Source organism: Rhinatrema bivittatum, chromosome 2 (assembly GCF_901001135.1).
Source record: "Rhinatrema bivittatum chromosome 2, aRhiBiv1.1, whole genome shotgun sequence".
NCBI lineage: Eukaryota > Metazoa > Chordata > Amphibia > Gymnophiona > Rhinatrematidae > Rhinatrema > Rhinatrema bivittatum.
The window spans coordinates 732,331,735-732,357,477 of NC_042616.1; the positions used below are offsets into that span (position 1 = coordinate 732,331,735).

A 25,743-nucleotide genomic window follows, 5' to 3' on the forward strand; every position below is an offset into this window, starting at 1 on the left:
ATGAGTTGGAGCCAACCTAAGCCCAGCATGGCGTCTAAAAACGGGGAGGTAATGGAGGAATATGAATCTTTATTAATTTGCAAATTAAAATTGCCTATAAGAATAGTTTTGACTAAGTTTAGAGATAAAGAAGAAATAATCTCCAGGAACTTAGATATAAATGTAGTGATCTAGGCGGACAATATACTAAAATCACATTCAAATGCTTGGTATTTAGTACCAGGATTCAAATGGGTCAGTGTTGGAAATTAGTTTACTTATAGGTTTTGAGATAATCTTTGACAAGTGCTAATACTCCCCTCCCCTTAACGCCCCGCTCGAGTAACCGAAAAAGCGCAATAGCCAGTTAAAACAAATACTGTGTTATGGTTACCGAATCAGAGTCCGTGAGCCATGATTCAGTTATTAATAAGTAATCAGGTTGTTTGTCATTAAGCAAATCCGCAAAGATGGGGGTTTTTTTGCCTGATAGATTGTGCATTACAATAGAAGAAAGTTAACATCGGAAATACCTACAGTGGATAGCATAGTTATTAAGGAATGTGTATTAAAAGAGGCCTATACACATTCACGTGTAAGTACCGGTGCTTGAGATGAAATATTGGCCATACTTGCCATAGCCGGTCACAGTCTCGATTTTCTCCATAGTGGAACGGGGAAGCTGAAATAACACCCTCTCACTAAAAAATAGATGCAGTACAAGGTATGAAAGTCCGGCGCTATCTAAGGAGCTAACGAAGGGGCTAACAAAGGGGCGTGCGCCCTTTGTCACGCTCCTTCGTCACGCGGCGCCGCGGTCTCGCCGCACTTTTGACAGCAGGGGGCGTCCCTTAGAGATGACGTAGGCAGGGACGAAGCCAGTCAAGCCGGCTTAGATGTAAGGTGGGAGAGTAACAGTCTTTCAATTGCAGACAGCTGCTTCGCTGACGGTCTCCGTAGTTCTGCTCCGGCAGAGGTAGAGTCTCCAACTTCAGCGGGTGAGCCAAATGTCATAAGATCAATTGAGTATCCCGCGGTCTCGCCGCGCTTTTGACAGCAGGTGGCGTCCCTTAGAGATGACGTAGGCAGGGACGAAGCCAGTCAAGCCGGCTAGATGTAAGGTGGGAGAGTAACAGTCTTTCAATTGCAGACAGCTGCTTCGCTGACGGTCTCCATAGTTCTGCTCCGGCAGAGGTAGAGTCTCCAACTTCAGCGGGTTTGTTAAAACACATATAAGCCACATTATTTCTCAGAAGAAAGGAGGACAACCAATGGGACAGTGCTATACTGGGGTACAAATTATATCGCAGTGACAGAGAGGAGAACCCGGGAGGCAGTGTGGTGCTTTTATGTCCGGGATGGCATAGAGTCCAACAGGATAAACATCCTGCACGAGACTAAATACACAACTGAATCTTATGGGTAGAAATCCCTTGTGTGTCGGGGAAGGCTATAGTGATAGGAGTATACTACCGTCCACCTGGTGAAGATGGTGAGACTGACAGTGAAATGCTAAGAGAAATTAGGGAAGCTAACCAAATTGGTAGTGCGGGTAATAATGGGAGACTTCAATTACCCAGTTCAATCGGTGCAAGAAAGTATATATTCCCATTGAAGATTCAAAGTTATTTATTCAATATCAAGGATCACAGTTCATTTATGAAAATCAGGCAACTCCATTTAAATACAATCGAGAAGGATTTAAAGTCCCCCCGACACGGTCCGTGTTTCGCGGGAGCTGCATCGGGATGGACCCACAGCAATTTATAATCTACAATAAAATAACATTTATAAACAATAGGACATACAAGGCTGCAATTCTCAAGTGAAACGAAAAATATAGACACTTCACAACATACCTTTGAATGTTATTTTAAGATTCACCCTAGGAGCGCAAGCGTCCTTTGACATTGACAGCCATTTAAAGACAAAAAAGGCGCGAAGGAACAACCCTCGCGAGATGCTGTGACGGGCCTACTGACACATATGTTGATTAATTAATAGAACAAGTGCCATTCTATCTCTTTATTAAGACCATTAGGAGATACTGTATTCAAAGTGAAAATCCAACGTTGCTCTTTTCGACCGAGGATCCCAGCATAGTCTCCCCCTCGTTGAGGGCTATAGAGACCACCTCCATACTAGAAAAGAAAGGGCACCAATCGGATGACTGGCCTGGAGCCAATGGGAAACTAAAGGCTCATCGACTCTGGAAGACCTAATGTTGCTACAGTGTTCTATAATTCTAGTCTTAATCATGCGGGAAGTTGTACCCACGTATAATAGCGGGCAGGGACATTTCACTACATACACTCCCCCCCTGGTGGTACAGTCTGTGTTGGAAAATAATTTAAATACCCGACCTGTCTGGGGATGTGTAAATTCTGTACATACTTCTGTGTGTTGACACATCGTACAATGGCCACAAGGGGAGTGTTGCCCACCTCTGGTAAGTCGTGGAACGGTGACTGGTCCACTGTGTGCACTAAACGGTCCCGCAAATTCGTGCCTCTTTTGAAGGTAAAGCTAGTGACCCCCCGCATTAAATCATTAAGAGAAGGGCTGACCAATGTCTTTTAATCATTGTAGCAATCGTTCTTCCAACCACAGAAAAGGGGAGAATACAGTTCAGGGTTGTTTCAACATCATCAGTGGAAGATGTGAACAACCATTCACGATGCGTATAGAGAGCTCTCTTAAATGCTCTTTTTATAACCCTGGATGGATAACCCCTCTCTAAGAAACGGGCAGTCAGGTGCTGGGCTTGTACAAGAAAGTCAGCACGGTCAGAACAGAGTCGACGGAGTCTTAAAAATTGTCCCGTAGGAATGTTGTCACGCAGAGCCTCTGGGGTGACAACTACTGTAAGCAAGTAAGGTATTACGATCCGTGTTTTTGCGGAATAGGGAGGTTTCAAAATGGTCAACTGTCCAAGTAATGAGAACAGTCCAGAAAAGATATTTGTGTGGGATGATTATTGAAATCAAATTGAATATGTGGATTGATAGTTAACCCAATCCAAAAAAAATAAAAAACTGCATATCTGTACCCGTCCAAATAATAAACACGTCGTCTATGTAGCGGAGCCACGTATGGATGAATTGGGACCACTCTGAGGTGTAAATATGGGATGTCTCGAAATCATCCATATATAGGCATGCTAAACTAGGTGCCATCGTCGCCCCCATTGCGGTCCCCTTGATTTGTTGGTAAGTTTTGTCCTGAAACTGGAAAACAATTTTTGTTAGGGCAATCTCTGCGAGTTGAATTAAAAAAGAGGTGGTAACCCGATGTGGCATAGGGCGGGAGTTCAAGGATTTCTCAATCACTAAAAGAGCCTCATGTTGTGGAATGTTGGAGTAGAGTGATACCACATCCAAAGTTATGAGGAACATCGCAGGTTGAGAGAACTCCACCTGGGCCAAGATGGAAATTAAGTGAGAGGAATCCCTCACATAAGACTTAATATGAGGTACCATGGGTCTTAAAAAAACATCCACAAACTGAGACAATGGCTCCAGTAGGGATCCGATGCCGGATACAATGGGGCGACCAGGTGGGCATGTCAGGGACTTATGCACCTTCGGCAGGGTGTAAAAAAAGGGCTTGACAGGATGAGTGGTCACCAAAAATTTGGCTTCCTTATTTGTAATAATATGTGCATCTAAAGCCATTTGTACCAGAGATTTAATTTCGAGCAGTAAAGATTCCGTAGGATCTATAGACAGTGGTGTATAAAAAGAGGTGTCCCCCAATTGCCTCAGAGCCTCGGCCTCATAATCAGATCTATTAAGGACAACAATATTGACTGGGTAAATATATAATCGGGACACTCTAGAGAGAGAAAGTTCCTGGATGGAATAAATTATAGCTTTATGGAACCGACGAGAGAGGGAGCAATTTTAGATCTAATTCTCAGTGGAGAACAGGATTTGATGAGAGAGATAACGGTGGTGGGGCCGCTTGGCAATAGTGATCATAATATGATCAAATTTGATTTAATGACCGGAAGGGGGACAGTTAGCAAATCCACGGCTCTCGTGCTAAACTTTCAAAAGGGAAACATAGAAACATAGAAAAGACGGCAGAAGAAGACCAAATGGCCCATCCAGTCTGCCCAGCAAGTTTCACACTTTTTTTTCTTTTTTCTCCTACTTATCTGTTACTCTTGGCTCTTAGTAACCTTTTGGTTCTATTTCCCTTCCACCCCCACCATTAATGTAGAGAGCTACACCCATGCTTATTTGTTTACCCAGACTATGTAATTCAGTCCTTGTTGGTTGTTGCCTGTATATAGATTCCACCTTACTTCATTCCCCTTGCTGTTTGAAGCAGAGAGCTATGCTGGATATGCCTTGAAAGTGAAGTATCAGGCTTATTTGGTTTGGGGTAGTAACTGCCGTGAATAAGCAAGCTACTCCCCACTTTTTTGTGACTGCAAATCCTTTTTTCCACATTCCTCTTGCTGTTGAAGCTTAGAGCAATGTTGGAGTCGCATTAACCGTGTGTATGTTTACTGAATAAGGGTATTATCTCCAGGTAGTAGCCGTCATTCCCGTGAGCCAACCCACTCTTCATTCACGTCCTCTAGACTTTATGGATCCACAGTGTTTATCCACGCCCATTTGAAGTCCTTCACAGTTCTGGTCTTCACCACTTCCTCCAGAAGGGCATTCAGGCATCCACCACCCTCTCCGTGAAGAAATACTTCCTGACATTGGTTCTGAGTCTTCCTCCTGGAGCTTCAAATCGTGACCCCTAGTTCTGCTGATTTTTTTTCCGACTGAAAAGGTTTGTCGTCTTTGGATCAGTAAAACCTTTCAAGTATCTGAAGTCTGTATCATATCATCTCTGGTTCCTCCTTTCCTCCAGGGAGTACATATTTAGATTCTTCAATCTCTCCTCATAAGTCATTTGATGAAGACCATCCACCTTTTTTGGTCGCCCTTCTCTGGACGCCGCCTCCATCTTGTCTCTGTCTTTTCGGAGATACGGTCTCCAGAACTGAAACAGTACTCCAGGTGAGGCCTCAACAAGGGACCTATACAAGGGGATAATCACTTCCCTTTTCTTACTTGATATTCCTCTCTCTATGCAGCCCAGCATTCTTCTGGCTTTAGCTATCGCCTTGTCACATTGTTTCGCAGACTTAAGATCATTAGACACTATCACCCCAAGGTCTCTCTCCTGCTCCGTGCACATCAGCCTTTCTCCCCCATCGATACAGTTCATTTGGATTTCCACTCCCCATATGCATGACTGAAAGGAGCAGCTACAAAAGTAAAAAAGTGTGCAAGAGGCATGGTCATGTAAAAAATACCCATCTTAGAAGCACAATCCAGATGTATTCCACACATAAGAAGGTGGAAAGAAGGCAAAACGATTACCACCGGCATGGTTAAAGGGGAGATGAAGAAGCTATTTTAAGCAAAAAGATCTCATTCAAAAATTGGAAGAAGGATCCAACAGAAGAAATAGGATAAGTGCATAAACGTTGGCAAGTTAAATGTAAGATATTTGATAAGACAGGGCTAAAGAGAATTTGAAAAGAAGTTGGCCATAGAGGCAAAAACTCACAGGTAAAAGCTTTTTAAATATATCCGAAGCAGAAAACCTGTGAGGGAGTCAGTTGGACCGTAGATGTAGTTGTACTTGATTTTCGAAGGCATTTTGACAAAGTCCCTCATGTATTTATTTTTTTATTTTTTTAAAGTTTTTTTTATACCGGTATTCGTCGAGACATCATATCTGTTTACATTTAACTTATAACAATAGGGAAAATACAATAAACAAAGGGAAAGGCAGAACTTGGCGAATATACAAAAGAGTATAACAATCTTTAGGGAGATCAAGCATACATAAGTATGCTTGATGTAAACTGTTTCATATTGGGTTATAAGTACTGTGGGATCTTTTACATTTACTAGCTAGAAGACCAGTTCCTCTATATATTAGTATACAGCTTGACCTAGGTGTAAACTGTTTAACTCCCTCCCACCCTACCCCTCTGCCCACCCACCCCTAGGTTTGTATTTCTAATGTAGTCATCCTAACTTCATAATTGGCAACAAGATAAATTAGTAAATTGATTATTCCTTAGGTGTACCAATCAAATAACTTACCTAAATGAGTACTATTCAATGCAACTGCTGTGGAGCCTTTATATTGAGGGTAATCATATGGAAGCTTACGGCTTGCCCCTTTTGTTCAAAACTCTCTACCTTGGAAAAGGAGCTGGATGACTTTAAAGCTGAATTAGCTTCAATAAAGAGAGTCTCAGCCACTGTACATTATTCAGGAAATAATTTCCCCTTACCACTGAATAACCAAAACTCAAGAAAAAAGAGATTTACTGTGGGCTCAGGTAGGATAAGACCTGTAACCCACAGACACCCATTATTGAAAGCTGTGCAGCCCACAACTCTATCCCCCCACTCACACAGGCCATTAAGGAACTTAAAAAGTATTACAGTGGGCTCTGGTAGAATAAGACATGTGTTCCGGAGATACACACTGTATCAAGTGCAACAAGTACAAAATGCCTTCTCTGTATTAAATTCTGAAGAAGTCCTTGAGAAAAAGATTGAAGTGTTATCGGGAAAAGAGAGAAAAAACCCAATGCATACAGAAATTCCAGATCAGAACCCAAAGAAAAAAGCTCACGCTGATGGATGACTCTGTCATCAGAGGCACTAATCTCTTCCCTTGCAGAAATGCAAAGAGAAAAGTGGATAACAAAACTCAACTAAATAGGTCACAAAAGGAGTCCAGGAACAGCAGTAACCTGAACGAAGAAAGCTGGAAAGCTATGAGCACAAATGCTCGTAGTTTGGGTAATAAAATCCCAGATCTGCAAGCCCTAATGGTGGAGGCGGACTTGGACATTGTTGCTGTCACGGAAACGTGGTTTATGGAATCTCGTGACTGGGATACGGCAATACCAGGCTATAACTTGTCAAGGAAGGACAGAGAGGATAGGAAAGGGGGAGGAGTGGCTCTTTGTCAGAAACAATATCCAAGCATCTGAGCTGCAAGGAAGATGGGGCAATGAAGAAGCTCTATGGGCCGACTTAAAAAAAGATGGGGCATCCATTTTTATTGGAGTGGTTTACAGGCCTCCAAACCAAAAGGAAGAGTTGGACAGAGATCTGGTTGAAGACATCCACAGGATAGGAAAGAAAGGAGAAGTGGTGATCGTTGGAGACTTTAATATGCCAGATGTAGACTGGAGAAATCCCATCTGCAGAATCTAATAATAGTAGAGAAATAGTAGATGCCCTGCAAGTAGCTTTGTTCAAACAAATGGTAATGGAACCCACAAGAGAAGGAGCTATAATCAACTTAGTGCTCACTAATGGAGATAATGTCTCAGACGTCCAGGTGGGTGCCCACCTGAGCACCAGTGATCATCAAATGGTATGGTTTAATATCACGAAAAGGACACGGAAAAGAAGCACAAAAACCCAAGTTTTGCTGTTCAAAAACACAGACTTTGATGAAATGGGGAAGTACCTGGAGGAAGAACTAAAAGGCTGGGAGAAAGAGAGAGATGTGGATCAACAGTGGACCAATCTAAAAGGAGCAATTACCAAGGCAACTAATCTATATGTTAGAAAAGTAAAGAAAAGCAAAAGAAAAATGAAACCTATCTGGTTCTCAAAGGAGGTGGCTGACAAAATAAAGGCTAAAAGAACAGCGTTCAAGAAATATAAAAGATCCCAAAAGGAGGAGCACAAAGAAGAATATCTGGTAGAACTGAGGGAGACAAAGAAATTAATCAAGATGGCAAAAAGTCAAGTGGAAGAGAGGATTGCCAAGGAGGTAAAGAGTGGTAACAAAACATTTTTCAGATACATCAGTGAAAAGAGAAAAGTTCAAAGTGGTATATTGAAATTGAAAGGTGGAAAGGATCAATGGGTGGAGAGAGACGAAGAAATGGCAGAAATATTAAATGAATACTTCAGTTCTGTGTTCACTAAAGAGGACACTGGAGAAGGACCGTCACTAGTTAACAAGAAACTGGAGGGGAATGGAGTAGATGTAACTCCATTTACAGTAGAAAATTTATGGGAAGAGCTGGTGAAACTGAAAGTGGACAAAGCCATGGGGCCTGATGAAGTTCATCCCAGAATACTGAGGGAGCTCAGAGATGTGCTGGCGGGTCTACTGTGTGACCTGTTCAATAGATCCCTAGAAACGGGAGCGGTGCCGAGTGATTGGAGGAGAGCGGTGGTGGTCCCACTTCACAAGAGTGGGAACAGAGAAGAGGCTGGTAACTACAGACCGGTTAGCCTAACTTCGGTGGTGGGAAAAGTAATGGAGTCACTGTTGAAAGAGAGAATAGTGAAGTATCTACAGTTGGGAGAATTGCTGGACCAGAGGCAGCATGGATTCACCATTGGAAGATCCTGTCAGACAAATCTGATTGACTTTTTTGACTGGGTAACCAAGGAATTGGATCAAGGAAGAGCACTCGATGTCATCTACTTGGATTTCAGCAAAGCTTTTGACACTGTCCCGCACAGGAGACTGGCGAATAAAATGAGAAGCTTAGGAGTGAGTGCTGAGGTGGTGGCCTGGATTGCAAACTGGTTGACGGACAGAAGACAATGTATGATGGTAAATGGAACTCTGATGAGAGAGCGGTTTTAAGCGGTGTACCACAGGGATCAGTGTTGGGACCGGTCCTTTTCAATATCTTTGTGAGCGACATTGTGGAAGGGATAGAAGGTAAGGTATGTCTTTTTGCGGATGACACTAAGATCTGCAACAGAGTGGACACGCCGGAAGGAGTGGAGAGAATGAGACGGGATTTAAGGAAGCTGGAAGAGTGGTCGAAGATATGGCAGCTGAGATTCAATGCCAAGAAGTGCAAAGTCATGCATATGGGGAGTGGAAATCAGAATGAACTGTATTCGATGGGGGGAGAAAGGCTGATGTGCATGGAGCAGGAGAGAGACCTTGGGGTGATGGTGTCTTATGATCTGAAGTCGGCGAAACAATGTGACAAGGCGATAGCTAAAGCCAGAAGAATGCTGGGCTGCATAGCGAAAGGAATATCAAGTAAGAAAAGGGAAGTGATTATCCCCTTGTACAGGTCCTTGGTGAGACCTCACCTGGAGTATTGTGTTCAGTTCTGGAGACTGTATCTTCAAAGAGACAGAGACAAGATGGAGGCGGTCCAGAGAAGGGTGACCAAAAAGGTGGAAGGTCTTCATCAAATGACTTATGAGGAGAGATTGAAGAATCTAAATATGGAGGAAAGGAGGAGCAGAGGTGATATGATACAAACTTTCAGATACTTGAAAGGTTTTAATGATCCAAAGACAATGACAAACCTTTTCCGTCGGGAAAAAAATCAGCAGAACCAGGGGTCACACTGTGGATCCATAAAGTCAAGAGGCCGTCAATGAAGAGTGGGTGGCTCGCCAGAATGATTGCTACTGCCTGGAGATAATACCCTTATTCAATAAACATACACACGGTTAATGCGACTCCAACATTGCTCTAAGCTTCAACAGTAAGAGGAAATGTGGAAAAAAGGATTTGCACTCACAAAGCGGGGAGTAGCTGGCTTGTTACGGCGGTTACTACCCCAAACCAAATAAGCCTGATACTTCACTTTCAATGCATATCCAGCATAGCTCTCTGCTTCAACGGCAGGGGAGAAGAAAAACTGATACTTCACGCATAACCAGCATAGCTCTCTGCTTCAACGGCAGGGGAGAAGAAAAACTGATACTTCACGCATATCCAGCATAGCTCTCCTGCTTCAAACGGCAGGGGAGAAGAAAAACTGATACTTCACGCATATCCAGCATAGCTCTCTGCTTCAACGGCAGGGGAGAAGAAAACAAACCAATAAGGGCTGAATAACATAGTCTGGATAAAACAAATAAGCATGGGTGTAGCTTGCTTATTGCGGCGGTTACTACCCCTAACTAATCAAGCTTGATATTTCACTTGGATGCAGCTCCATCACTGCTCTCTACATTAATGGTGGGGTGGAAGGGAAATAGAACCAAAGAACTAAGCGAAACAGATAAGTATGAGAAAAAAATGTGTGAAGCTTGCTGGGCAGACTGGATGGGTCGTTTGGTCTTCTTCTGCCGTCATTTCTATGTTTCTATGTATTGGCAAATTAACAAGGAGATGCAGATTGAGGGTTAATACATGGCTAATAAAGTAAAACATGGAGTTGTGTCTAGAGAGGATATAAATTAAGAGGCTTCTAGGAAAAATAAAGAGTCATGGGATAGGTGGCGATGTCCTTTCGTGGATTACAAACTGGCTAAAAGACAGGAAACAGACAGTAAGAGTAAATGGACAATTTTCTCAGTGGAAGGTGTTGGCAGTGGAGTGCCTCAGGGATCTGTATTGGGACCCTTACTTTTCAATATATTTATAAATGATCTGGAAAGAAATACGACGAGTGAGATAATCAAATTTGCAGATGACACAAAATTGTTCAGAGTAGTTAAATCACAAGCAGATTGTGATAAATTGCAGGAAGACCTTGTGAGACTGGAAAATTGGGCATCCAAATGGCAGATGAAATTTAATGTGGACAAGTGCAAGGTGATGCATATAGGGAAAAATAACCCATGCTAAAGTTACACAATGTTAGGTTCCATATTAGGTGCTACTACCCAAGAAGAGATCTAGGCGTCATAGTGGATAACACATGAAATCATTGGTTCAGTGTGCTGCGGCAGTCAAAAAAGCAAACAGAATGTTGGGAATTATTAGAAAGGGAATGGTGAATAAAACGGAAAATGTATTAATGCCTCTGTATCGCTCCATGATGAGACCGCACCTTGAATACTGTGTACAATTCTGCTCGCCGCATCTCAAAAAAGATATAATTGCGATGGAGAAGGTACAGAGAAGGGCTTCCAAAATAAGGGGAATGGAACAGCTCCCCTATGAGGAAAGACTAAAGAGGTTAGGACTTTTCAGCTTGGAGAAGAGACGGCTGAGGGGGGATATGATAGAGGTGTTTTAAAATTATGAGAGGTCTAGAACGGGTAGATGTGAATCGGTTATTTACTCTTTCCGGATACTAGAAAGACTAGGGGGCACTCCATGAAGTTAGCATGGGGCACATTTAAAACTAATCGGAGAAAGTTCTTTTTTACTCAACGCACAATTAAACTCTGGAATTTGTTGCCAGAGGATGTGGTTAGTGCAGTTAGTATAACGGTGTTTAAAAAAGGTTTGGATAAGTTCTTGGAGGAGAAGTCCCTTAGCTGCTATTAAGTTCACTTAGAGAATAGCCACTGCCATTAGCAATGGTAACATGGAATAGACTTAGTTTTTGGGTACTTTGCCAGGTTCTTATGGCCTGGATTGGCCACTGTTGGAAACAGGATGCTGGGCTTGATGGACCCTTGGTCTGACCTAGTATGGCATTTTCTTATGTTCTTATGTTAAGGTGCCGGACACAGGGATGCATTGGCTTTTGCTGTGATGCCTCTGAAGCGATCCCGTGGTGAGGAGAGCACATCCTCTGTTGGTGCTGTGGGTCTGCGATGGTCTCAACCAGTCCTGGTGCCAGTTATCATTCCCCTTGCAGGTCCGAAGATCTGCTACACCTTCTTCCTCCCAGTCTGCATTGGCAATGTTGGAAGAGGAGCTGGAGCACCAAGTCCAGCTGGTTGGTGGAGGTGGGCGCTGCAGGGCTTCGGTCCTGTGGCACAGACGGCACCGGACCCCTTGCCACCCATTCTCTGGAGAAGCTCAGTGAGCTCATCAGTGTGTTACTGACCCAGCTGGAGCTGGTTCCCAGGACAGCAGAGCACAGAGGCCGTCCCCCTACCAATACGGTCTTCGTTGCCAGTTCCTCCAAGGAGGATTGTCTTGCCTAGGCTGGCAGAGATGCCCATCCAGTTCTACCGGTGCCTGCACCTCTGGATGAAGGCAGAGCACCTAGGTCCTTGTACCCCTGTAGCACACAGTAAGGATGAGGATCCCTTTGACCCCAGGGCAGATCATACGACTGAGTCCTTCAAGGACTCTGGTCTCCTGTCTGATCCTTCTTCTCCAAATGAATGAAGGAATACCCTGCCTGAGAGTACTTGAAATTCACGGGGTTTATGAGGGTGATGGCAGAGGCCATCTCATTTCAGTTTTTGACAGAGAAGGATGCCAGGCACAAAATGCTTGAGATCCTCCAGTTCGTGGAGCCTCCTAAAGTGATTGTAGTAGTCCCAGTACACGAGATCCTTAAGAGGTTGCTGCTGTGAATATGGGCCCACCCCCCCACAGTACTTCCCGTTAACAAGAAGGCGGACAGGATCTACCTCGTCCAGAAGGTTGCTGGATTAGATAAGCATCAGCTGCCTCACCAGTTGGTGGTGGTTGAATCTACTCTCGAGGGCCAAGCGCTCTCAGACCCATTCCTCGGCGCCCCAGGAAAGGACCACAGAGTAATGGAAGCTCTTTGGAGGAAAGTGTTCCAAGGCGCCATGCTTATTGCCCGCATCGCTGCCTATCAGCTTACATGAACCAGTACTCACGAGACATCTGGAAAACAGGTGCAGAAGGTGGCTGAGCTGCTGCATCAACAGTAGCAAGACACCCTCATGTTGCTTGTACACAAGGGTCTGGAGTGCGGAAAGCACGAGGTCTGTTTGACATACAATGTTTTCAAAACACTATCAAGAGTCTCTGCAGCAGGAATCGGCACCTGCAGAATGGCATTGCTGTGAGCCTCTGATTTCCAACCAGAGGTACGACTTGCTGATATGCCATTTACAGGAGAGAATCTATTCGGAGATAAGGTGAGGGATGCTGTGGGCCAACTTGAGGACCTCAAGCAACTCTCCTCAGTATGCTGGACCCATTGTCCTCATCCAGGAGGCTGTCAAGACAGGGGCTTGGGAAGTCTTTCTTTCACAGAAGAGGTATTGTATTCCACCTCCTTGCTCCCATCAACACTATCAGGGCTCCCGCAGCTGACCTAGGCAATGGAGAACCCCCAAACCCCAGCCAGCTTGTCAGTCAATTCCAGGGATGGGGTTTTGACTGGGCCTTAGGGAAGCGTAAGCCAGTTGCGCATACCAAGAACAATGGACCCTCTGGTCAGGCTGCAGTTCTTTGTGAACCAGTGGTCCAGTGAAACCTCAGACCAGTGGGTTCTATCAATCATCTGCCAAGGGTATGAATTGAATCTATTAGGTGTCCTATCAAATTGCCCTCTGTGCCCACACTGGGGGCCGGTAGCGCTTCAGAAGGTACTACAAACTGAGCATTCCTCCCTCTTAATGGTAACAGCAGTCAAGCCTGCACCACCAGGACAAAAGGGGTGGGGATTCTACTCCAGGTATTTCTTGATTCCAAAGAGAACAGGAGGACTCCATCTTAAACTAGACCTAAGGGCCTTGAACAAGTTTTTAAAAAGAGAAAAGTTCAAGATGGTTTCCCTGGACTCCTTGTTCCCTCTTTTGCAAAAAAAAAAAAAAAAAAAAGGGGGACTGGCTATGCTCCCTCGACCTAAAGGACGTGTACACTCATATCAGGATCTTCCTAGTTCAAAGGAAGTATCTCCAGTTTGTGGTGAGAACACAGCTCTTCCAGTATTGAATGTTGCCGTTCGAGGTCATGTCCACACCACGAGTCTTCACAAAATGCCTGGCCGCGATGACATCACACCTACGCAGACTGGGAGTGCATGTCTTGCTGTATCTGGACAATTGGCTGGTCTAGAGCACGCTCAGGTGGGGGCCATCAGGTCCATGTGCTTGATCATTCTGCTGTTGGTGTCACTAGAGTTCATTCTCAAATACCCAAAGTCCTATCTCAGTCTATCACCTCAATTAGTCTTCATTACAGCCCTGCTAGACACAGCTTAGGCCAAGCCCTTTCTTCCCTGCCAGAGGGCTGTCGCCGTGGCGACCATTGTGGCAGAGATTCAACAGAACCAGCAGGTGTTGGCCTGGCACATGTTGAGGATGTTGAGCCATATGGCCACAATCATCCATGTTACTCCCTTGGCACATTTACACATGCATAGAGCCCAATGGACCCTGAGGTCACAGTTGTGCCAGGCTACTCAGCCTCCATGATTGCATCCGAGTCACCCTGTCTCTTCAGGACTCATTGTCCTTTTGGTGGGTTCTTTCCAGTCTGGAACAGGGAATCTCATTTCGGAGTCTCCCCAGTCAAATTGTCCTAAATATGGAAGTATCTATCCTGGGGTGGGGAGCTCATATAGATGGGCTCAGTGCCCAGGGTCTTTGGTAAACTCAGGAATGCTCTTGTCAAATCAACTTCCTGGATCTTTGTGTGAGCAGGTATGTGCTATGGGCTTTGTTATGATCTAGACTGACAGCTAGGTAGATATGTGATATATCAACAAGCAGGGAGGAACGGGATTGTACATCATATGCCAGGAAGCAGGCCAGATCTGGTCATGGGCCCTGTCCTCCTCGTGTACCTGGCTGTGACGGAGAACATGGTAGAAAAAAGGCTGAATCAAGCCTTCAGTTCTCATGAGTCATCCCTGGACCACAGGGTAGCGAATTGGATATTCCGCCTTCTTGGGGAGCCCAAACATAGATATGTTCACATCCCCCTGCAACAGGAACGTGCCTCGGTTTTGCTCCCCATATAGGTCAGATGGCAAACTAGCTTTGGACACCCTTGTGTGTCATTGGGGCAAGAATCTTCTGTATGCATATCTTCAGATTCTCTTAGTGGGGAAGACTCTCTTGAAGCTTTGCAAGGACAGAGGGACTGTGATGCTCATTGCCCCTCATTGGCCAAGACTGGTCTGGTTTCCACTCCTGTGGGAGTTGTCCATCTGGAAACTGATCAGTCTGGGGACTTCCCTGTATCTCATCACACAAGATCAGGGCAGGCTGCAGCATCCCAATATCCATGCCCTGTCGCTCACGGCCTGGATGTTGAGAGGTTGATTCTGCAGCTGCTTGTTCTTTCAGAAGATGAGTCTCAGGTCTTGTTGGCTTCTAGAAAGCCTTCCACTAGAAAGTCCTATGGACTGAAGTGGAGGAGGGTTTCCATGTGGTGTGAGCAGAAAACCCTAGATCCATTCCCCTGCCCTACACAAAACTGCTTGATTACCTTCTACAGTTATCGGAGGCTGGCTTGAAAAACCAATGCGTTAGAGTTCATCTGAATGCAACTGGCACATACCACCGTGGTTTAGATGGTATGTCCATCTCTGTACAGCTTATAACTGTACATTACATGTGCAGCCTATTTCAGTTGAAGCCTCCCACTGCATCCCACTATGTCTTGGGACTTTAACGTGATGTTAGCTCATCTGAAAAAAGCTCATTTTGAGCTGCTGCAAAACCTATGACCTGAAGTACCTGACCTGGAAGGTCATATTTTTGGTGGCAGTCACTTCAGCGCACAGGGTCAGTAAGCTCCAGGCCTTAGTGACTTAGCCGTCTTATACTAAATTTTATCACAACAGGGTAGCCTTGTGTACACACCCTAGGTTCCTGCATAAGGTGGTTATGGATTTCCATCTTAACCAGTCAATCTTCCTGCCAATATTCTTTCCCAGGCCCCATTTGCACCAAGGTGAACACATTTTCTGTATCAGGGTTCCACCTGATGTCATCCATGTGTGAGGACTAACAACTTGCTGTCCTCTGAGAACACCTGTTACAGGTAAGCAACTCTGCTTTTTCAAAGTTCCATACTGGTGGCATGGATTTTAGCTCCTTAGTTCTACATGGTGCAAAACCTGCTCAATTGTATTCAGAATTTAAAACCCTTCCTTCAACATATGTAAGATGGGAATTATCTATAGCTGCTTTTAGATGTGGAAGAATGCATGCATCGTTATTTTTGCTCAATTTTTGAATCTTTTGATATTATTTCACATACCTCAATGGCTTCTATCAGAGCATGATGCATGGTTTGGCTGAGAGTCAGTAGGCCTCCATGATGAAGTTCATGACAAATTGGAAAATGTTCATTGTCTAGGTAACACCTTTTTGTCAGTTGGCGGCTCGCATGATGGCCCCAATAACCACCTCACTCAACCCCAACACCATCCCTGACGCAACGCCACTAGCAGCTGGACTGCACTAAGGTGGCAGTGGATACAGCCAACAGATGGACTTCACTCTGTGGCATGGGATGCCACCATGACTGCTGCCTCCCATAGGTCCGCGTGTACGCGACATCTTCCCTCTTAAAGGGCCACTGATGGGAAGAAAGCGGCTACCTTCGATGACGTCTCCAGCAACCCACTATTTAACGCTCCTAGTGAAGGAGTATCAGACGCTTCAGCAACAGGTCTCCTGCTTTACAGTGCAATTTGCCAGTGTTCCTGTTCCTGTGGCTTGTCTTCTAGCCTTGCTTCATCCAGCCTTGCTTTCCATTCTTGTTTCATCCAGCCTTATTTGGTACAGCTGTCTTCATCCAGCCTTCCTTGTCCTGAACTTCTCATCTCATCCAGTGTCTACCGTGTGTCTACGTCCTCCCTTAGCCTGACTCTCTGGGTCATGACTTCTTGATTGGATCTAACCACGATTGCCTGCTGCCTGGACCTGACCCCTTGCCTGGACCTGACCAATCTGACTAGCTGCCTTCCCTGGTCTTGGCCTATACCTGACTGTTAGTCTGCTGCCTGCTCTGACCTCTGTGTGCCTTTGGATTTCAGTTATCTTGATCGCCCTAGGGACACGCCAAAGTCATGCCAACTGCCAGAATCTAAGGGCTTAACATGCAGAGGAGGCAGCTGGTAAAGATGAAATTTCAGACTGTCCTGCTACAGGGCGCAAACACTAGCTACTTGTGTAGGCCTCTTGGGATTACTATCGAGGCTCCAACTATACTGCAACACAGAGGGCTCACTCACCTACTATCCTTCACATTCGTAGGCAAGCTAATGGAAAGAGTAGCACAAATAAAAGAGCAAAATATTGCAGTCCAGACCCTCTCGACAGGACCTGACTAACTGTCTTCTGCAAGGCGTTTGTTCAACACTTTTAAGAGACCATATTACTAAATACGCCTCTTCCGTAATTTCAGAGATACCTCTTCCTGCTCTTCCTACACAGCAGCAGCTTATGGCAGTTTGAATGGTGTCAACCAAAAGCGATGCAGTAGATCCATCCTAAACCCGGACGGAGTGTTTTTGATCACATCGCAAGTCTACCAACCATTCTCTTGTTTCTCAAAATAGCTAGATATCATTTGCAATTCTCCCAGCTTCCATCTCTTCCTCATTGTTTGCTCTATAGTATCACTAAGACCAGGTCCCTGCATTTCAGCACATAGTCAATATTTTTACTCCCGATATTTTCTCATCCCCAAGAAATTTGGAGATTGAGGCCCATTCTGGACCTGAGAGGTCCGAACAAGCATTTCTTAAAGAGAAATTCAAAATGAATTCCCTCAACACACTTCTGCCATTCATCCAGAAGGGAGAATGGATGTTCATGCTCAATCTGAAGAATATGTATTCCCACATTCCTTTACCTCCATTTCGAGGTGGATTTATAAGAACATAAGACTTGCCATACTGGATCAGACCAAATGTCCATCAAGCCCTATATCCTGTTTCCAACAGTGGCCAATCCAGGTAACAAATACCTGGCAGGATCCCAAGTGGAAGATAGATTCCAAGGTACTTATCCCAAGAATAAGCAACAGATTTCTCCACCACCACTTTAATAATGGTTAATGGAATTTTCCTCCAGGAACTTGTACAAAACTTTCTTAATCGCAGCTATACTAATAGTTTCATCATTCTCTGGCATAGAATTCCAGAGCTTAATTATGCATTGAGTAAAAATATTTTCTCATTGGTTCTAAAATTATTACCTAGTAACTTAATTGTGTCCCCTAGTGTTTGTACCTTTAGAGTAACAACTGATTAATGTTTACTTGTTTCATTCCACACTCATTATTTTATAAAACTCTATCAGATTTCCCCTCAGCCTATCCACTTCATCCTTTCTTCATAGGTGAATCGTCCTATCCCGTTTATCATTTGGATGCCCTTCTCTGTTCCTTTTCTTATTCTGCTATATCTTTTTTGAGATGATGTGACCAGAACTACACACTAAATGGAAGATGTCTCACCATGGAGTGATACAAAGGCATATGGTATTCTGTTTTATTCTCCATTCTTTTCCTAATAATCCCTAGCGTTCTATTTACTTTCTTGGCTCCTGGTGCACACTGAGCAGAAGATTTCAATGTATTTTCAACAATGTCTAGATCCTTTTCCTAAGAAGTGAATCCTAATGTGGAACCTTGCATTGTGCAGCCATAATTTGGGGTATTCTTCTTTAAGTGCAACACTTTGCACTTGACCACTTGCAGGTCCTCTAGCAATTTCTCACAATCCTCATCTGATTTAACAACTTTGAATAATTTTGTGTCATCTGAAAATTTGATCACCTTACTAGTTTCCACTTCCAGGTCGTTCATAAATATATTAAAAAGCAGTGATGCCAGAACAGATCCTTGGGATACTCCACTCTTTTTACCTTTCTCCGTTGGGAACATTTACTATTTAGTTCTCCTCTCTGTTGGCATTCCACAATAGGACACTGTCCCCATCCAATGACTTTCTAATTTCCTATAAAGTCTTTCTTGAGGGACTTTGTCAAATGCTTTCTGGAAATCTAGATACACTATATCAACTGGCTCACCTTTATCCACATGTTTTTTACCCCCTCAAAAAATGTAGCAAATTTGAGAGGCAAGACTCCCTTCTTTAAATCCATGTTGGCTTTGTACTACTAAACTATTCCTGTCTATATGTTCATCAGTTTTGCTCTTTGATAGTTTCTACCATTTTGCCCTGGCACAGATGCAAGACTCACTGGTCTATAGTTTCCTGAATTGCCCCTTGATCAATTTTTTAAAATTGTAGTTGCATTCTCAATTCTCCTGTCTTCAGGTACCATAGATGCTGATAGTTTACAAATATCCATAGCAGGTCCGCAATTTCATTTCTCAGTTCTTTCAGCATTCTGTGATTATATACTATCTAGTCCAGGTGATTTGCTACTCTTTAGTTTGTCAGTTTACCCTGGTACATCTTTGAGATTCACTGAAATTTATTTCAGTCCCTCTGAATCAATGTTGAATATCATTTCTGGCATGGGTATCTCTCTTGCATCTTCCTCAGTGAATGCCAAAGCAAAGAATTAATTTAGTCTCTACTATGGCTTTGTCTTTCCTAAGTGCCCCCTTTTTACCCCTTGATCATCTATTGGTCTAACTCCCTTGCATGCTTTTTACCTCAAATGTACCTAAAAACGTTTTTACAAGCTTTTTTCTTCCATGGCAAACTTCTTTCAATTCTCTTTGCCATCCTCATCAATGCTTTGCTTCTAACTTGCAAGTACTTATGCTGTTTCCTGACTTCTTCATTTCGGCATTCCCTTTTCATTTCTTGAAAGATGCTCTTTTAGCTATTATAGCCTCTTGCCTTACCTTTAAACTTGCCGGTAGGTAGCTTAGTTAGCTTTCTTTCTGCCTTTTCTAATGCGTGGAATACATCTGCTCTGGGCTTGCAATATGGTGTTTTTTAAACAGCCATGCCTGATGTAAACTCTTAACCTTTGCATTTGTTTTCCTTTCAGTTTTTTTTCTAACCATTTTCTTCATTTTCTCATAGTCACCTTTTTGAAAGTTAAATGCTATCTCAGTAGATGTCTTTAGTGCCCTCCCTCCAATTATAAAGTCAAATTTGATTGTGTTTTGATCACTGTTGCCAGGTAGCTCCAGAAATGTTACCTCTCACACCAAATCTTGTGTTCCACTAAGGACCAGGTCTAAAATAGTTTCCCTTCTTGTTGGTTTCATTTATTTCATCTGGGAATTTTATCTCTATAGAATGTCCTGAATTAACTTTCACCCAGTCAATACTGGGGTAATTGAAATCATCCATCATTCCTGTGGCTGCTGATTTTGTTAGCTTCCCTAATTTCTTTTAGCATTTCATTGTCAGTTCATTCTGAACATGTGGTCGGTAATACACCCCCATTGCTAAGAGCTCCTCTTCAGACTTGCCGCAGCACCAAGAGTCAAGTGCCTGACTCTGATAACAGTGCACCTTTGCTGTCAGCGGTTCCAAATCATTGCAGAGGATTGATTAACTGTGACAAATTCCCAGGAGATCTTATTACTCTCTCTGAAGAAATCAATTTACTTTCTTCAGAGCTTGGGTTTTCTGATGAATTTCGAGAATTTTGAATCTAGCACCAACCCAGAAAATAAAATTTTATCAAGGATAGGTTTATTGCAGGAAAGAGCTTTTTTTCCACTGGACTGAGCGAACACGGAGATCACGCATTCCCAAACTCTTGCACTCACAATGTACAACTCCAGAGAAGTACTGTTGTTCTAGGTTATATGATGTCATTCATTCATGTAATTTCACTAACCTGTCTCCACATCTGGCATCTGCAGTGGGGTCTCTGCTATCAATTGGACCCAGCTGATTCAACCCTTGTCAACCAAGGTAGAAGTTTTATACTGCATGGAATGAGAATGCGCTGATGGCTGAACCCTCACTGCTCCATCTGTTCCCTTATCAAGTGACATTGGCAACAGATGCTTCCACAAAAGATTGGGAAGCCCACATGGGACCTTTTCTCACCCAAGGGTCTTGGTCTCTTGTGGAAAGACATTTCAGATCAGTCTAGTAGAATTGAGGGGTGATAAAGTATTCTCCGTCAACTTTCACATACCTTCTGCAAGAGAAAAAGCATTCTAATTGTGAATGTGAACAAGCAAGGAGGTATGGTGTCATGAACTCTCTCCCAGAAAGTGATAAGTATATGGAAATGGGCATGCAAACATCAAGCTGTCCTGTAAACAACTTACCTTCCAAAGATCTCCAACACAGTCGGCGGATCATCTCAGCAGAGTTTTATGTCCTCATGAGTGGTCTCTGTTGATTGAAGACTATTCAGATTATAGGGTCTTGCAAACAGATCCTCATTAGATCATTGCAGAACAGAAAGCTACAAAATTTTGCTTCATTCTTCCCGGCAGATTGAAATTAGCCAGGACATTTTCTTAACTGGAGTATGGATCTCATGTAATCCTTTCCACCAATTTCACTGATAGCCAGAATGGTGCAAAAAGTGCTAATCCACTGAGCTTGATTGATCCTTATAGCGCCAGCATGGCCCAGTCAAAATCCGGATTACTTCTCATATAGCTTTCCAGCATTCCACCGATTCACCTAGGAACAGACCCAGCCTTATTAACTCAAGAAGGAGGAAGCCTATTCATCCAAATCTTCCATCCCTTATCCTGATGGCTTGGATGTTGAATATTCAGAAATCTGATGTCTCCCTATTGAGACAGATTAAAGACGTTATTGTATCTATCAGGAAGCTATCCACTAGAAGAGCCTGTGGCTTTAAATGAAAGATTCTCCATATGATGTCAACATTATTTTTAAACCCATTCTCATGTGGCCCCCGAACATTTGCTCACTATTTGTATTCTTTTTCTGAATCAGGCCTTGCTTACATCATCAGTAAGAGTACATCTCGGGGCCATAGTGGCTTACCATATTCAAGTTGACCGTAACCTATCTTAAGTCATCTATAGGAATTCAGATTTATCAAAGACTTATGGAATGTTAAATCTCCAGTACAAAATCACCTGTGGTTTGGGATCTGAATGTTCTTTCTCAGTTGATGAAACCCCACTCTTTGAATTAAGAAATTAAGTAAACTCTGCACGAAAGAGTCGGTGAACTTCAGGCATTAGTTCAGCTATTATTCCATAATAGAATGGTACTCCTTGCTCACCCAAAGTTTAAGGTTATAATCTGTTTTTCTTATTAATACCTACCTGCCTCTTGAGACCACGTGCATGAAGGTGAGAAACCCTTAATTCCTTAGACTGCAAAAGAGCTTTAGCCTATCACAAAGAGAACCCAGGTGCATTGTAAAACTTTGCAGCTCTTGTCTTACGATCCTAACAGATTGGATTGCAGCAGTTTTCAGACTAACGTTGTTTAAACAGAATAGCCAAATGCATCCTGCAAATTACAGATGCTGTCAAAACTCATTATTTTCTTTATCCAATTTCAGACACCTCAAAAACAGGATACATTCATGTACTGTAGAGCTATGGCCTCATTCATTGCTCATCCAGAAGTAGCCTCCTTTGAAGACATCTGCAAAAGCTGCATCTTGGGTGGTCAGCGCACATCTTTACTTCATATTAATATCTGGACAACCTCTCAAGGAGTGACAGTAATTTGGGCAAGCAGTTTTGCATCACCTGATTTCCCAATAGTTTATTTGTACAATAAGGCCCAGGTTGCTTTTCAGTAAGTGATCCGCTGCAACCCTCAGCATGAGTTCCTCACATGTCATGGCTAATTCAGCCTAATTATTGACGAAAAGGCCAAGTTTGTTTGCCATAAATGGTGTATTCTGTAGGTTGCAGGATGAATTAGCCATGCTAAATACCCTCTCACTTCCCTGGAGAGTTGACTGCCTAGCTAGAATTAGCTCTAGAAATGACTAAGGCGGCTCACAAAGCAACACCTGCACAAGAGTTCCCGCACATGCTCAGAGCTAAAAGCTCTACTAGGTAGGAGCAATGAGTCTGTTCTGTGCCACCAGATTACAGCATTCACATGTCTTGTCTAATTCATCTTGTTATCTATGGAAAAAAAAGTTTAACAAAAAAGCATGTTTGCTTACCATAGTTTCACTCTAATCACTTTGAGATTATATAGAAACATAGAAATGACGGCAGAAGACGACCGAACGGCCCATCCAGTCTGCCCAGCAAGTTACGCACTTTATCTTTTTTTTTTTTTAAACTTTTTCTCTCACCCACCTGTTACTATTGGCTTCCAGTACCCTCCAGCCCTAATTCCCCTCCACCCCACCACCAATGTAGAGAGCAGCGCCGGATCTGCATCCAAGTGAACATCCAGCTCAATTAGGGGTAGGAACTGCTGCAACAAGCAGGCCACACCCCTGCCCCATACTCTTACCCACCCCTGTTTTTTGTTTTTGGTTTTTTTTTGGAGATGGCAGCCCTCCATCCTTCCGCTCCGTGAAGGTGGAACACCAACCACTGGCCACTGGCATCCCGCTCCGTGAATGCCTCTGTGGCTACTGCCGTTCCGTGCAATGTTTTGCTGCCTCCTCTTTATTCACGTCCTCTAGACTTGATGAACCCACAGTGTTTATCCCACGCCCCTTTGAAGTCCTTCACAGTTTTAGACTTCACCACTTCCTCCGGAAGGGCATTCCACGCATTCAACCATCCTTTCCGTGAAGAAATACTTCCTGACATTGGTTCTTAGTCTTCCTCCCTGGAGCCTCAGCTCGTGACCTCTGGTTCTGCTGATTTTTTTTCTGATGAAAAGGTTTGTCGTAGTCTTTGGATCATTAAAGTTTTTCAAGTATCTAAAAGTCTGAATCATATCACCCCTGCTCCTCCTTTCCTCCAGGGAGTACATATTTAGATTCTTCAATTTCTCTCCTCGTATTTCATCTGATGAAGACCCTCCATCTTCCTGGTCGCCCCTTCTCTGTACCGCTTCCATCATGTCTTTGTCTCTTTGTAGACACGGTCCTCCAGAACTGAACACAGTACTTCCAGGTGAGGCCTCACCAAGGACCTGAACAAGGGGATAATCACCTCCCTTTTCCTTACTCGATATTCCTCTCTCTATGCAGCCCAGCATTCTTCTGGCTTTTGCTATCGCCTTGTCGCATTGGTTCGCAGACTTCATATCATTAGACACTATCCCACCCCAAGGTCTCTCTCCTGCTCCGTGCACCTCAGCCTTCCCCCCCCCATCGAATACAGTTCATTCAGATTTCCACTCCCATATGCATGACTTTGCACTTCTTGGCATTGAATCTCAGCTGCCATATCTTCGACCACTCTTCCAGTTTCCTAATCCCGTCTCATTCTCTCCACTCCTTCCGGCGTGTCCACTCTGTTGCAGATCCTTAGTGTCATCCGCAAAAAGACAAACCTTACCTTCTATCCCCGTCCGCAATGTCGCTCACAAAGATATTGAACAGGACCGGTCCAACACAGATCCTTTGTGGTACACCACTTAAAACTGCTCTCTCTTCAGAGAAAGTTCCATTTACCATCACACATTGTCTTCTGTCCATCAACCAGTTTGCAATCCAGGTCACCACCCTCGGCACTCACTCCTAAGCTTCTCGTTTTATTCACCAGTCTCCTGTGCGGAACCGTATCAAAAGCTTTGCTGAAATCTAAGTAGATGACATTGAGCGCTCTTCCTTGATCCAATTCCTGGGTTACCCAGTCAAAAAAGTCAATCAGATTTGTCTGACTGGATCTTCCCCTGGTGAATCCATGCTGCCTCTGGTCCATCAATTCTTCCGACTGTAGATAGTTCACTATTCTCTCTTCAATAGTGACTCCATTACTTTTCCCACCACTGAAGTGAGGCTAACCGGTCTGTAGTTACCAGCCTCCTCTCTGTTCCCACTCTGGTGAAGCGGGATCACCCACCGCTCTTCTCCAATCACTCGGCACCACTCCAGTTTCTAGGATCTATGAACAGGTCACACAGCGGACCCGCCAGCACATCTCTGAGCTCCCCTCATATCCTTGGATGAATCCCATCAGGCCCCATGGCTTTGTCCACTTCAGATTCTTTAGACTCTTTCCCATACATTTTCTACTGTAAAAGGATTTTCATCTATACCACTTCCCTCCAGTTTCTTGTTTGTAACCTGTCCCAGCTCAACATGCTTGACTACTTTAAATATAGCATTATTCAAGGGTAATCTATCTTTAATCATTTGTTTCTAAATAGCTTTTCCTAAATAAGGCCTAAAGCATCATTAAACACATTAATACTGGATAGTATTCTTTAAAGAAGTTGGATGCTTGAAACTGTTCTTTTTGCAGATGGAGAATATCCTTTTATTAACAGACTGAAAACCCTGCTTAGAAAAATGTGATAAACTGCCTTGATAATGATATTCTTATTAGGGATATCTGTATGTTTAACTTGTTTGTCTTAGAACAAAATGTCAGTATAAATTTATTCCACTGTACTACAGTAAATGAACAATTATCATAGGTTGTGATTTTGGGAAATTGAATTAGCTTTAAAAAATCAGTTCCCATTTAGAATATTTTGTTAATGTATAACTGTGATAGAATCTGGCTTTTGATGTTACAGCGTAGGGATCTTTCTGATTAGACCTCTGTGATATGAGAAGTGAGTGGAGAAGTTTTGGTCTAGATATCTCCGATCGAATGTCGGTATATAAAAATAAATAAATAGTGCATGCTAGGGGAATATGCTTTTGTTTCGGTCATTTTGATTAGTATGTACTTTTTAACATTTTTTATTGAACTCTTTGTAGAAGCAGAGTAACACAGAATGGATAAATACCCCCCCCCCCCCCCCAAAAAAAAAAAAAATAATAATAAAAAGTGCAATTGCTGAGCACTGTCAAAGCAAATAAAAATGCACAATCAAATAACTAACTTATTAGCATGCACCATTGTTAGTGCACTAATCAACAGAAAATAAGTCTGACAAAATGTGTTGTACTACTAATTATGTGTAAAGATGTGTTGTACTATTAATTATGCAAGAGAGTTTATAATTAAACGCATAAGGCATAAATTTGATGCTAGGTTACTCTTCCTCCCTACCACTACCTTGCAAAATATTGTGCACACTAAGATATGCAGATCCTGTTGTGGGAGGTTTTCATGGCCCTACATTTGACAATTAGTCTCTGAATATTCCAGCAGTGGGTATTGCCTAAGAGT

General features: G+C 43.4%; 1 protein-coding gene across 3 annotated transcripts in view; it reads left to right on the forward strand.

Annotated features, from left to right (window-relative positions):
- OXR1 (oxidation resistance 1) overlaps positions 1-25,743 on the forward strand; it is a 1,217,970-nt gene that overhangs the window by 844,204 nt on the left and 348,023 nt on the right. The window lies entirely within an intron of this gene.